General features: G+C 44.1%; 1 long non-coding RNA gene across 1 annotated transcript; it reads right to left on the bottom strand.

The window, feature by feature from the left end:
- Nucleotides 1-9,996: 9,996 nt before the first annotated feature.
- Nucleotides 9,997-11,517, bottom strand: LOC125537448 (uncharacterized). The gene is made up of 2 exons (XR_015616522.1): nucleotides 10,891-11,517; nucleotides 9,997-10,807 (listed from the first exon to the last, which is right to left on the bottom strand). It is a non-coding gene; the product is annotated as an uncharacterized LOC125537448 (long non-coding RNA).
- Between the last annotated feature and the right edge of the window lie 2,152 nt (nucleotides 11,518-13,669).

Here is a 13,669-nt window from a genome sequence, read left to right as displayed (position 1 = left end):
CCTCCTAGCTTCTCCCCCATCTCCTTCCAGCTTCCGCTGCGCGTGATGGACGTCATGGCAGGGAACGTGAGCTCGCTGGATTCCTTGCTCGTACATTTTTTTGAACTCACGATTCCTTGCCTGTATAGCCGCAGTGTCCAGGATGTTCAACTTCGCCGCCTCAGGCCGTGCAACTTCGCCGCGTCTTGCAACTTGCTCTGCTTCAAGGCGCCATGCTTGTGGCAGGTGGCCTCATTTGATGTCTGAAGTTGGTTCCTTCCCACCTATCTTAAAAACTGTATCCAAGTCAAAGCGTCGATTCCTTCCCCCTTTCCTGTTTTGTATTGTTCTCTAAGTGAATTTGATGTCTGAAGTTCAGCTGTACTGCCCCCTATCCAGTTTGTTTATCTGCTCCGTTTTTTGTAGTTGCTGTAGGTTGCAGCACCTGTCGTCGTCATTTTTAGCCCCCATGTCATGTGGCAAATCATGTAGCTGACCATGAAGCTTTGCCTCCCTGCTACTCCTACATCGGCAATTTGGAATGGAATTCAACAACTTTAGCTATAGTTTAGATAATCGAATGACAGAGGTTGCTCTAGAAACTAGAGTAGTATACTTCAGGCTTCAGAATGTAGATAACCGAATGTTCATGCAGTCAAACATGTAAGTATACTTCAGAGTTAGAGTGTAGGTTATATGAAGATATTCAGAAGTTCAAAAGTTGAGTTTCATGAAAAGTTCAATTTCAAGGAAGAGCTTTACGAAGTATTATTACTAAAAAAGATTAGTGTGTTTGGTGCGTGTGTGCTGAGTGTGATGTCTCTTGTGTGTGGGTGCTCACTCTATAGTTGTTCGCGTGTTCTCATGTGTATTGCGAGCTCATATATGTGCGCTCTGTTTTTTCTTACCACTCGTGTGTTCGCTCCGGGGTGTGAGCTTTGGCTTCTGAAAAATACATTATGAAGAAACTGGTGCTACTGTTAGTTGACCATCCATATATTCCTTCAGCTCAGTAAGATAGTTGGTCTAGAAACGGTGCTACTGCTAGTTACTTTTACATAATTCTTTAGTAGTTGGTTAGCCTAAATCAGTAGGCATCGAGCTCAAAATTGTGAAGCTGATACTCTGCACACTGCTCTAGCAGACAACAAGAGATGCTCTAACTGAAAATCTGAAACTCAATTGTGTCACGAGTGCCTAACCATGTTCATCGATGCAGATCTGATCACAAACTCTTTATTTTTCCATGTGAAATCGATTCAGGTGAGGGCATCCGGTCACGGAGAGATGTGTGGAGCGCTGCATTCCGCTCCCCTTGACCCCGTGTCCGCAAATGACCGAGATTATTGTCACATGTGGACTGCAGCGACGACCGAATCCGACCTTCACTAGCATCACCATTCTTCCTTCTCCTGTTCACCAACGTGCACCGCCATCCTCTTGTGACGTTCCACCCGCTAATGTAAAAGACAAACAATTTTGTATAGGAGATGTTAATGTAGTACTGCTCATGGGCAAAAGTTTATCAAAGTTCTCGTAAAAAAGTTTTTTTTTGTAAAAAGTTAAGAAATTCATGGAAGTTCGATTTGTGTATGCTTGTGAGACTGAAACTTTTTTCAGTTGATGTCCGCCAAAAAATGTGGATATGTTGTGCGTGTGTGTGTGTGCAGTACACCGAATTGAAAAAGACTATTTTCTGTGATGTAGATCAAAGAAAAAACATAGCAAATTTAAAAATGTGGATACACACATTTTCTATGTATGAGCAAAAAGGGAAAAATGCATAATTTTTTCCTTCTTAATTTTCCTCTTTGTGATTGTGTGCTCTCCCTGTGTTTTTACAAAATGTCCACAATGAAAGAAAATGTGCCCTATTCCCTATGTGGTCTGCACATTTGGTTGCTTCACAAAAAAAGTCAGTGAAGTTCAAGTATTATTGCTGCTGAAAAAGTTCAAAAATAAAAGAACGAGGAGTTCCCAAAGTTTGGTTGTTTCGTCAACACCAGAGGTTCAACAAAAAGATGCTCAAGAGGAATGATAAAAATATTAGTTGATATGACAACCCCTTCGAGTCCAAAAATGAAAACCAGTGAAGTTCAACAAAAACCCCACTAATCCTAGAGTTCAAAAAATAAACGGAAAAGGTTAAAAAAACCAGGGAACATTCATGACATATGTGTAGAAGTTTAGAGGGAGCTACGAAAGAAATTAGAGGAATAAAAAATATTTAGGCACAAAAAAGAACAAACTTGTTTATTTCATGTAACAAAAACTTTAATAATTCAAGGGCGGGATTTAAAAGTCGAGACTCAAGAGATGTGATGTGCAGAGGAGAAAAATCAACGGTTTAGACTTGAGTAATTCATGGTGAAAAAACCAATAAAAATCAAGAAAAATCAGGTTTTCTCATTACTAGAGAATAAAACCAAGAAGTTCAATTAGAAAAAGCGGAGGAGTTTGATATTTATAACAATTTTTCTTGTTACTAAAGAATAAAACCAATAAGTTCAATTTGAAATAACGAAGAAGTTCGATGTTTCTAACAAAACTTCAGTTTTCACATTTCTAAAGATACACAAAGAAGTTCAAATAAAAAAAGTTAGAGCGGTTCGATGTCCATAAAAACCCAGATTTTTTCCGTTAGTAAAGCCAAACGGAGAGTAGTTCAAATTGATAACTGCCCAAAATTCATGTACTGCATGGTGTGCATTTCGTATGAGAAAAAAAGTATAAAAAGCCAAAGTCTAAATATTTAGTTGCTCGAAGTTCAAGTGACCTGCCTGGGAAAGTTCAAAAATGGATTTTCCCCATTACTAACAAATAAAACTAAGAAGTTCAAATTTAAAAAATGGTGAATTTCGATGTCTATAAAAATGCAGATTTTTCTCATAATTTTTCTCATTACTAACGAAAAAACAAGAAGTTCTGTTCGAAAATATCCAAGAAGTTGTACGATGTTTATTACAAAATTAGGATTTTTTCCGTTACAAATGAATAACACCAAGAACTCTGCCTATGTTGTCTCAACATAGTCGGTCCCAAGCCCGGGTAAAGGAGGAGGGTTGTGATAGGCTTGGCGAGCCAACGTAAAAACTCAGCCACTCTTATGGAGATGAAACCCAAAATATTTTTGTTGGGGCGTAACCCTCTCAGTGACGCGCCACATCGGAACCCGGGTGTGGTGGAAAATGGGCAAGGGCCGGGCCGTCACCCCCCAGGTGGCGCGTCGTATCTTGATCCGGATACGGTGGTAAGTGAGCGAGGATCGGGTCGTCGCATCCTTAGTGGCGCGCTATATCGGCGCCCGGATGTAGTGGAAAATGAGCAAGGGTCTTCGCATTTGACTCGATGAGTGCGAAGGGTAAGGAAGCTAGCCGAGCCTAGGAGGATTCGCTTAGGTAGCTGGAACGTAGGGTCTCTGACAGGGAAGCTTCGGGAGCTTGTTGATGCATCGGTGAGGAGAGGTGTTGATATCCTTTGCGTCCAAGAAACCAAATGGACAGGACAGAAGGCGAAGGAGGTGGAGGATACCGGCTTCAAGCTGTGGTACACGGGGACGACTGCAAACAGAAATGGCATAGGCATCTTGATCAACAAGAGCCTCAAGTATGGAGTGGTAGACGTCAAGAGACATGGGGACCGGATTATCCTGGTCAAGCTGGTAGTTCAGGACTTGGTTCTCAATGTTATCAGCGCATATGCCCCGCAAGTAGGCTACAATGAGAACACCAAGAGGGAGTTCTGGGAAGGCCTGGAAGACATGGTTAGGAGTGTACCGATTGGTGAGAAGCTCTTCATAGGAGGATACCTCAATGGCCATGTGGGTACATCTAACACAGGTTTTGAAGGGGCGCATGGGGGCTTTGGCTATGGCATCAGGAATCAAGAAGGAGAAGATGTCTTAAGCTTTGCTCTAGCCTACAGCATGATTGTAGCTAACACCCTCTTTAGAAAGAGAGAATCACATCTGGTGACTTTTAATAGTGGCCAACACTCTAGCCAGATTGATTTCATCCTCTCGAGAAGAGAAGATAGGCGTGCGTGCCTAGACTATAAGGTGATACATCACCGGGAGAGAGTGTTGTACCCCATCATAAGCTGGTGGTTGTTGACTTCCGCTTTCGGATTCTTGTCCAGCGGGATAAGCTTGCCAAAGTCGCTAGAACAAAGTGGTAGAAGCTCAAGGGGGAGGTAGCTCAGGCGTTCAAGGGAGGGTCATTAAGGAGGGCCCTTGGGGGGAAGGAGGGGATGCGGACAATGTGTGGATGAAGATGGAGACCTGCATTCGTAAGGTGGCCTCGGAGGATTTTGGAGTGTCCAAGGAAGGAGAAGCGAACATAAGGATACCTGGTGGTGGAATGATGATGTCCAGAAGGCGATTAAAGAGAAGAAAGATTGCTTCAGACGCCTGTACCTGGATAGGAGCGCAGACAACATAGAGAAGTACAAGATAGCGAAGAAGGCCGCAAAGCGAGCTGTTGGTGAAGCAAGGGGTCGGGCATATGAGGACCTCTACCAATGGTTAGGCACGTAGGAAGGCGAGAGGGACATCTATAAGATGGCCAAGATCCGAGAGAGGAAGACGAGGGATATTGGCCAAGTCAAATGCATCAAGGACGGAGCAGGACAACTCTTGGTGAAGGACGAGGAGATTAAGCATAGATGGGGGGAGTACTTCGACAAGCTGTTCAATGGGGAGAATGAGAGTTCTTCCATTGAACTAGATGACTCCTTTGATGAGACCAGCACATGTTTTGTGCAGAGAATCCAGGAGTCTGAGGTCAAGGAGGCTTTAAAAAGGATGAAAGGAGGCAAGGCGATGGACCCTGACTGTATCCCCATTGAGGTGTGGAAAGGTCTCGGGGACATAGCGATAGTATGGCTAACCAAGCTTTTCAACCTCATCTTTAGGGCAAACAAGATGCCAGAAGAATGGAGACGGAGTATATTAGTACCAATCTTCAGGAACAAGGGGGATGTTCAGAGTTGTACTAATTACCATGGGATTAAGCTAATGAGCTATACAATGAAGCTATGGGAGAGAGTCATTGAGCACCGCTTAAGAAGAATGACAATCGTGACCAAAAATTAGTTTGGTTTCATGCCTGGGAGGTCGACCATGGAAGCCATTTTCTTGGTACGACAACTTATGGAGAGATATAGGGAGCAAAAGAAGGACTTGCATATGGTGTTCATTGACTTGGAGAAGGCCTATGATAAGATATCGCGGACTGTCATGTGGTGGGCCTTGGAGAAACAGAGTCCCAGCAAAGTACATTACCCTCATCAAGGACATGTATGGTAATGTTGTGACAAGTGCTCGAACAAGTGATGTCGACACCGATGACTTCCCGATTAAGATAGGACTGCATCAGGGGTCAGCTTTGAGCCCTTATCTTTTCGCATTGTTCATGGATGAGGTCACAAGGGATATACAAGGAGATATCCCATGGTGTATGCTCTTTGCAGATGATGTGGTGCTAGTTGAGGATAGTCGGGCGAGGGTAAATAGGAAGTTAGAATTATGGAGACAAACCTTGGAATCGAAAGGGTTTAGACTTAGTAGAACTAAAACCGAGTACATGATGTGCGGTTTCAGTACTGCTAGGTGTGAGGAGGAGGAGGTTAGCCTTGATGGCCAGGTGGTACCTCGGAAGGACGCCTTTCGGTATTTGGGGTCAATGCTGTAAGAGGATGGGGGTATTGATGAAGATGTAAACCATCGAATCAAAGCTGGATGGATGAAGTGGAGCCAAGCTTCTGGCATTCTCTGTGACAAGAGAGTGCCACAAAAGCTAAAAGGCAAGTTGTATAGGACGGCGGTTCGACCCGCAATGTTGTATGGCGCTGAGTGTTGGCCGACTAAAAGGCGACATGTTCAACAGTTAGGTGTGGCGGAGATGCGTATGTTAAGATGGATGTGTGGCCACACGAGGAAGGATCGATTCCAGAATGATGATATACGAGATAGATTTGGGGTAGCACCAACTAAAGAGAAGCTTGTCCAACATCGCCTGAGATGGTTTGGGCATATTCAGCGCAGGCCTCCAGAAGCTCCAGTGCATAGCGGATGGCTAAAGCGTGCGGAGAATGTCAAGAGAGGGCGGGGTAGACCGAATTTGACATGGGAGGAGTCCGTTAAGAGAGACGTGAAGGATTGGAGTATCACCAAAGAGCTAGCTATGGACAGGGGTGCGTGGAAGCTTGCTATCCATGTGCCAGAGCCATGAGTTGGTTGCAAGATCTTATGGGTTTCACCTCTAGCCTACCCCAACTTGTTTGGGACTGCAGGCTTTGTTGTTGTTGTTGTTGTTGTTGTTGTTGTTGTTGTTGTTGTTGTTGTTGTTGTTGTTGTCGTTGTTGTTGTTGTTGTTGTTGTTGTTGTTGTTGTAAATGAATAACACCAAGAAGTCCAAATTGAAAAAACTAAGAAGTTCAATTTTAAAAATACAATAGTTCAATGCATATGAAAAACTCAGATTTTCCCCGATACTAAATAATAAACCAAAAAGTTCAATTTCAAAAAATGGAGCAGTTCAATATTTATCACAAAAACTTAATTTTTTTTCTCGTTGCTAACGAATAAACCAAGAAGTTCAGTTCAAAATATAGAAGAAGTTATATAATGTTTATTACAAAACTAAGATTTTTTCCGTATAAAAATTGAATACAATTCTTTACTCAAAATATAAAAAGGTGAAGTTCAAATTGAAATAACAAAGAAGTTCGGAGTTTATTAAAACGTAGGATTTACTTGTTCAAAAAATAAAAAAATACAAGACCATTTTTTGCACTTTTAAAAACAACTCATAAACGAAAACAATGGTTGCTAGAAGTTTAAGTGCTCGGTGAGGAAAAGTAAAAAAAATCTTGTGGGAGAGGTTCACCATGTATTTAGATGTCCAAAATACATAAAAAAATATGTTGTTTTTTGTGTTTTAAAATAATTATCTCAAACCAGAGAGAAGTTCAAAGTGACAACAACCAGAAGTTCACGTACTACGTCGTGTGTATTTCATATAAGAAAAATACAAATAAAGTGAAACAGAGTGAAGTTCAAACAGACATGCCCCAGAAGTTCAACTACTTCACGCAGTGCAAAAAACATCATGTCAAAAACATCACGTCAAAAATAGAGTGAAGTTCAAACAGACATGCCCGAGAAGTTCAACTACTTCATGCAGTGCATTTCCATTCGCGATGAAGGCGGAAATCATGATCTCGTCATTTTCTAATTTACTTCAAAACAGCAGGAATATCATTTGTGTAAGTTCAAGTCCTCGGTCGGAGAAAGTTAAAAATATATTGTGAGAGAGGTTTGTACAAAAATAATATCATTTGTGTAACACTGACAAAATGGATGAGAAAATTACAATAAAAAATATGTCACAGAAGATCAATGTGAAACAGCAGGAAGTTCACCAACTACACTGAATGAATTTCAGATGAAAAACTTTTAAAATTATCACGAGCATGAAAAAATGATCAACACGCGAAAGTTGCATGTTTACAACAGCTTTCCACCGGTATATCACTTGCTCAATTTCGATGAGTGGATGGAGAGCTACGAGGAAAGAAAGCACGTGAAAAAATAGAGTGAAATTCAAGTAGACATGCCGAGAAGTTCAAGTTCTTCACGCGTTGCATATTCGAAGAATCTGTTTCGCGATAAAGTCAGAACAAATGATCTCGCCGTTTTTGAAATTACTTGTAAGCAGCTAGGAATTAGAGAAAAAACATCAACTTGAAAAAGTTTTGCATTTTTTGTTGCTTTTCAGCGGTATATTATTTGCCCCATTCCGATAAAGTTCATAGAAATTACGGTGAAAATACGTCTTTAGCCATTTGCAAAATTGACTTAAAACCATAAGGAATTGGGAGAAACAATATATACCAAAAAGTTTCGCATTTCCTCAAGCTTTTAGACGCCATATCATTTGCTGCATTCGGACGTACAGTTAAATAATTAGCTCAAGAATACAAAGTCGGTGGAACTTGTATTGTTTTCTAAATTACTTTTAAACCGTTTAAAATTAGAAAAAACTTCCAACATGAAAATGTAGCTCATTTTCATAATCTTTCCAACACCATATCATTTGCCTCAATTGGATTAGCCGTTTAGAAATGGCATCGAAAATATGAACTCGGTTGTTCCGTCTGCGAAATTCTACGATTTTCCAAATTACTCTTTATTCATATGGAATTAGAAAAAACTTTGAACATGTGGAAGGAGCGGTTTTGCAGCAGCTTTCCAACGCCATATTGTTCGCCTCATTCCAATAAACGGTTTAGAAATGCGATCGAAAATACGATTCATGTTTTTTGTATAAAGAAAAAATGGTTTTCAGAACTGCTCTTAAACCGCTTATATTTTGCAAAATTTTAACTCTGGTCATGATGCTCGTGTCCATAGCTTTCCAACGGTATATCGCAAGCCCCATTTGGGCAATGTTTGCGAAAGTTCAACCTAGCACTGGGGGACGTTCAACGTACTAATGCCTCGGCATGTCTGGTTGTGATCAGAATAATATTCTCATATATATATATATATATATATATATATATATATTGCTAATATTAGCAGAATAACTATTCTGATAACACTTCTGCACTGCACGCTCAACGCAAGTGTACGTCATTGTTTGAACCAAGTGTGCTGCAGTACTCAGACGAGTGAACTTCGTGTCGAAAAAACTACATGCAGTGTTTTTTTGATACTGTTTTCGCTCTAGTTTTTTAACCGTTTATCGGAACGAGAAGTATAATATACCATTGGAAATCTATGGATTAGGCGCAACTTCGCCATGTTGAACATTTTTCGAGATTCCCCACAGTTTAAGAGTAGTTTTAAAAATGATGCGGCAGACGACGAGTGGCAGCGAGCGTTTTTTCGCGTTTTTTTTCTAAACCACTAGTTGGAATGAAGCAAATGATACACCGTTGGAAAGTTATCTTCGAGGCGCATCTTTTTCATATTTATTATTTTCTCTAATTTGTTATGGTTTAAGAGCAGTTTCAAATTTACTAAATCGCCGAATTTTGTTTTTCAATTTTTTTGAAATTTTTGGTATTGTTTTTGCTCCAGTTTTCCAAGCGTTTGTCGAAATGAGGCATATGATACGTCATTGGAAAGCTAGGGACGAGGCGCAACTTTCATATGTTGAAATGTTTTTGAGATTCCTTACTGTTTTTAGTTAATTTTAAAAATCGTGCGGCAAAGGACGAGAGACAGCGGCCGTTTTTCGCGAAATTTTTACAAACCGCTGCTCAAAATGATTGAAATTATGCGCTGTTGGAAAGATATCGATGAGGCGCAACTTTTTCATGTAGAACACTCTCGCCGATTCCTTACGGTTTAGGAGCAATTTTGATTTTAACGAAATACGGACACTTTGTTTTTTCGCGACACCAAAATCGTCGTATGCATTGCATTAGACAGAAAAATGCACTACTTTAGACTAAAAACTACACTTCATCGGACAAACAAGTGCACTGCATGATTTCTTTTTTATGGGACGTAAATTTTCCTAAATGAGGTGAAGTGCACTTCATGTCGAGTGTTGGTGAACCGCAAGACTATGAAAAGTGAACCTCGAGACTACCGTAAATGGGCCGTACTGCATCAGACAAAAAACCACACTTATTTACACTAAAAACCGCACTTCGTTGGACAGGCCAGCGCACTACATGATTTCTTTTTTGTGGGACGTAAATTTTACCAAACGAGGTGGAGTGCACTTATTTAGACTAAAACCTGCACTTCATCGGACTGGCAAGTGCACTGCATGATTTATTTTTTGTGAGACGTAAAATTTTCCAAATGAGGTGGAGTGCACTTCATGTCGAGCGTTGGTGAACCTCAATACTATGAAAAGTGAACCACATTATTTTTCTTTTATCACCCCCGTAATGTTTTTTATCAACGAGTATGCACTACAGGGACAAGGTGAGTGTACTGCATCAATTGTTCTTTTCCAATTTTCTTTCTACTGCACACAAACAACAGAGTGAGCTGCATTAAAAAAATAAACTTTTTCCAGTTTGTTTTCTTCCATTTTTTTGCACTTGGCAACATAGTGAACCGCTCGGAGATAGAAGATCACTACAACAATGAAACAAGTGAGCTGCACTTAATTTTTTTCTTTTCTTCTATGCATGTGTTCGAGAGCCACAAACAAAACAAAGTGCATTAGAAAAAGAAGTGAACTTCTCATGGGCAAGTGCACTGCAGAATTTTTGCTAGACGACACATTGGCGGGGGTTGCGAGCTGCATGCACTGGAAATACGGACTGCAGCGCGGTGAGGTGAGTACTGCACTCGGCAGAAGGAGGCAAAATGGCGTTGACCCGGAGGAGCACTCGTCGCCATCCTGGCCAAAGCACCGAACCGCCTGGCACATGTTTTTGAGCTGCACCACAGCGCTGACCACCTGCCCCCGTGAAGGAGAGCACCCTATGGAACTGCACTTCTGTCCCGCCGGTAGGGAACCGCAACAAGTTGAGCAGAGAGCTGCTTCCGGTGGCTCGTTGACGACAGCATACACACATTTGAATTTCACACCGCACTGCATCGGCAAAATCTGAACATTTTCTTTCGGAACTAAAGATCAATGCTCCACTAGCTGAAGGAATTACACGAGCTGCCTCGCCAACACAATCGTGCTGCACGCGCGCGCATGCCGGACTGCATTACCATGCTGCCCCAGTGAGGATCCATGACAGAGGGAGGGTTGAGATCCCACGGCCGAAGCCCGTGCTCACTGGGAGGTGCTCCTTGTGCTCGGCTGCAGAGAAGATCGAGAGAGGAAGGTAGGTGGCCTCCTGGTGCCTGCACATCATGGTGGTGGGTGAGATGGAGAAGGGGACATGGGGTGGGAGGGAGGAGGAGGGGTGGCCATGGCTTAGCCTTACCCGTGATGGATCTGTCCAGGAGACGCAAGGTGGAGCTCCTCCCGCTCCATCCAGCCTCGGAGAGTCATAGGGGGAAGCAGGGCGCAGCTCCTGCAACGCCTCCAGGGCGGCGCCGCGGCAAGGATTCTGGGGTTGGGGGCGCCAGTTGCGGGACTCACTGGATCCGCGTGGGACGGGGACAGGGAGGCCACCGTGTGGGGAGATTACAGCTACCCTCGGCGGCGCTGGGGCTGGGGGCGGCCGCTCGAAATCCCTCGGCTGCAAGGGAACATGGCCGGCTGGATCTAATAGGGCGACGACTGGATCCATGCACCGGAGTGCTATACGGAGGTGGATGCACCTCCTACATCCCAGCTCACCGACGGAAGCCTGGCGGAGCACTCCCTCCACATGGTAGTAGGTAGCAGCGGTGGCCGGCAGGAGGAGCTGCTGCGGTGGCGCGGGGCGGGAGGTGGTGTGATGGCGCGCGTGGGAGGCGGTGCGGCGGTGCGGGGAGGGAGGGGGTCCGGCGGCACGGGGGAGGGAGGTGGTGCGGCGATGGGGTGGGATGTGGAGGTGGTGCGGCGTGGGTCTAGGAGCAGAGAACAGGGGAGTGGGGAGGGGGCGATAGGATTAGGTGAGGGGAGTGGGGAGGGGGCGATAGGATTAGGTGGGGGTAGGGGTTTGTTCAGTGCAGTTCTGTCGTCGTTAGTCTAGCTACGTCTGTGGTTCGTACGTGTTAGCAGAATAAGGTTTCAAGGTGTGTTATTAGAATAGACCCATCCTATATACACACACATTTAGGCTATTCTGTTTCGCGTAATAGAATATTATTCTGTTACTATTGTTGAACTGATGAATGCCAGCGGTTGAACTGATGAATTCAAGACGGTTGAACTGATGCTTTCACCTAACAGAAAAATAAATCCTCCCTCCTCCGTCTCCCACCGACCACCTCGTCCGCGACTAGCCGCGCCACCCCACCTCCCCGCACGAAGCTTCCGCGGAGGCCTCTACCAGTTCCGGTGCTCCGCTCTCATGCGCCGGCATGCAAGGACGTCGCGGTGGCCGAGGCGGCGAGCTGGCGGGTTTGGATTTTCCAGCCGCACGTGCGCGGTGTAATAGCTCGCTTCGGCGACCTCCGCCTCGCCTCTTGCTACTTTTCTAGAAGCTTCGAGGAGGTTCTACAGCTCCCCCCGCTGAGCTTCTCATCTCTTTCCAGGTCATTGAGAGCAGCGCGCGCCGTGGAGCGCACTAACTTTTTTGGAATTCCGGGAATCTCACGCACGGGCTAGGCCTGGAGCTCCGTTTGTTTCCAGGCAATTGGTGGAATTGTTTGGGGAATCCAGTTTCTCTCATGCCCGAATTTTGTTGGTGGAATCGGTTAGCCAGAGGAGCAAGGTAATGCCCTGCCTTCTAGAACCTTCTAGAGTTATCTCGATGTACTATATGCTCAGCTCTGCATCTCTGTGTGTGTGTATGTGCGCGCCCGTTCAGGTTAGGGCAGTGACAGGAAGAGAGACTGATCGTGATGACGTCCCTGTCGTGGACACTCTCCCGCGCCGGCCCGATGTAGCCGTCGGGGCCTTGCCGGATTCTGAGGATGCAGACCGCCGGCAACCTCGGCGAGCCCATCTTCGACAGTGAGGTGGTGCCGTCGTCCCTCGTGGAGATCGCGCCCATCCTTCGTGTCGCCAACGAGGTCGAGGCGGTTAACCGCCGCGTCGCCTACCTCTGTAAGCTGCCATTCCTCTCCTCTGCTTTTTCAGCACTGCTACACGAATACTGTCAGTCAACACAACACTCTGCTAAACTGTACTGCCTTCTTCTAGCGTGAAAGTTAGCATGTGTTACGAATTGCTTTTTCTGTAAAATGAGTGCAGAAACCTAACCATATTTCATGCCTACTTATGTCATGCCTCAATAGTCAATACTAGTCATGTCCATCAGCTTATAGGCCTACAATTGCTCATTTTTTATATAAAGCTCTACGAATCACACGCAGCTTCTGCCAAAATTACTGCTAGAAACCCACACTTCTCTTTCCCGAAGCCACACTTCTGAACTTGTGGTACGACAATCTTCGAACTGCTTGAGCGTTGCGGCGTGGGATTGTTGGGGGTGAACGGCTTGAGCGCTGCTGCGTTGAACGGGCTCTGGTGATTATGGTGAACGGCCTGGGGTGGCGTAGGTGAACGGCCTTTGCGCTGAGGCGGTGACATTCCGAGGAAGCCGTGGCTCACTAGCCTGTTCGGGTCATTGAGGATCGATGTTTGAAGTCGCATATGTAGAGCATGTATAACGTCCATGTGCAATGTTCTGAGCTATTTCATGGCTGGAACAAACAGAATAAATCATTGCGTACGCGGTCGCTTGTGATTTTTGAAGAAACAGAACCAGTCAAACTTTAGCTTTCATTATAAGTGAACGTCACCTGTAAGTGAATAGATACAATTTTCTGCAATTCTGGTTAGACTACAAACTTGGACACGGGAAGGCCGGGCCAAGGAACTGACCATGTTGCTTTCTTTATTATAGTTTTTCTGGCAGTTTGGACCTTTTCTAATTGGTGAAGCTCAACTCGTACTATGCATGTTATTTATCCATTTTTTGTGTTTTTTTCAAATATAATTTGGCAGCACATTGTTCTAAATAGAAAAAAACTGTTATAATTTGTTTTCCTAATTTTCAACTTTTTTGTGTGGCTGTGGCCGTGGGGTAGGTGTGTGAGAGGGCAACATTTTTAATAAACAATAAGTTTTCGTGAAGTTAAATTTTTTAACACCATTTTTTCTAAACC

The sequence above is a fragment of the Triticum urartu genome, chromosome 2A, assembly GCF_056163025.1.
Source record: "Triticum urartu cultivar PI428250 chromosome 2A, HENAU_Tu73, whole genome shotgun sequence".
Taxonomy (NCBI): Eukaryota; Viridiplantae; Streptophyta; class Magnoliopsida; order Poales; family Poaceae; genus Triticum; species Triticum urartu.
The sequence above is the reverse complement of the archived record's forward strand: the minus strand, read 5'-3'. Positions and strand labels throughout refer to the sequence as shown.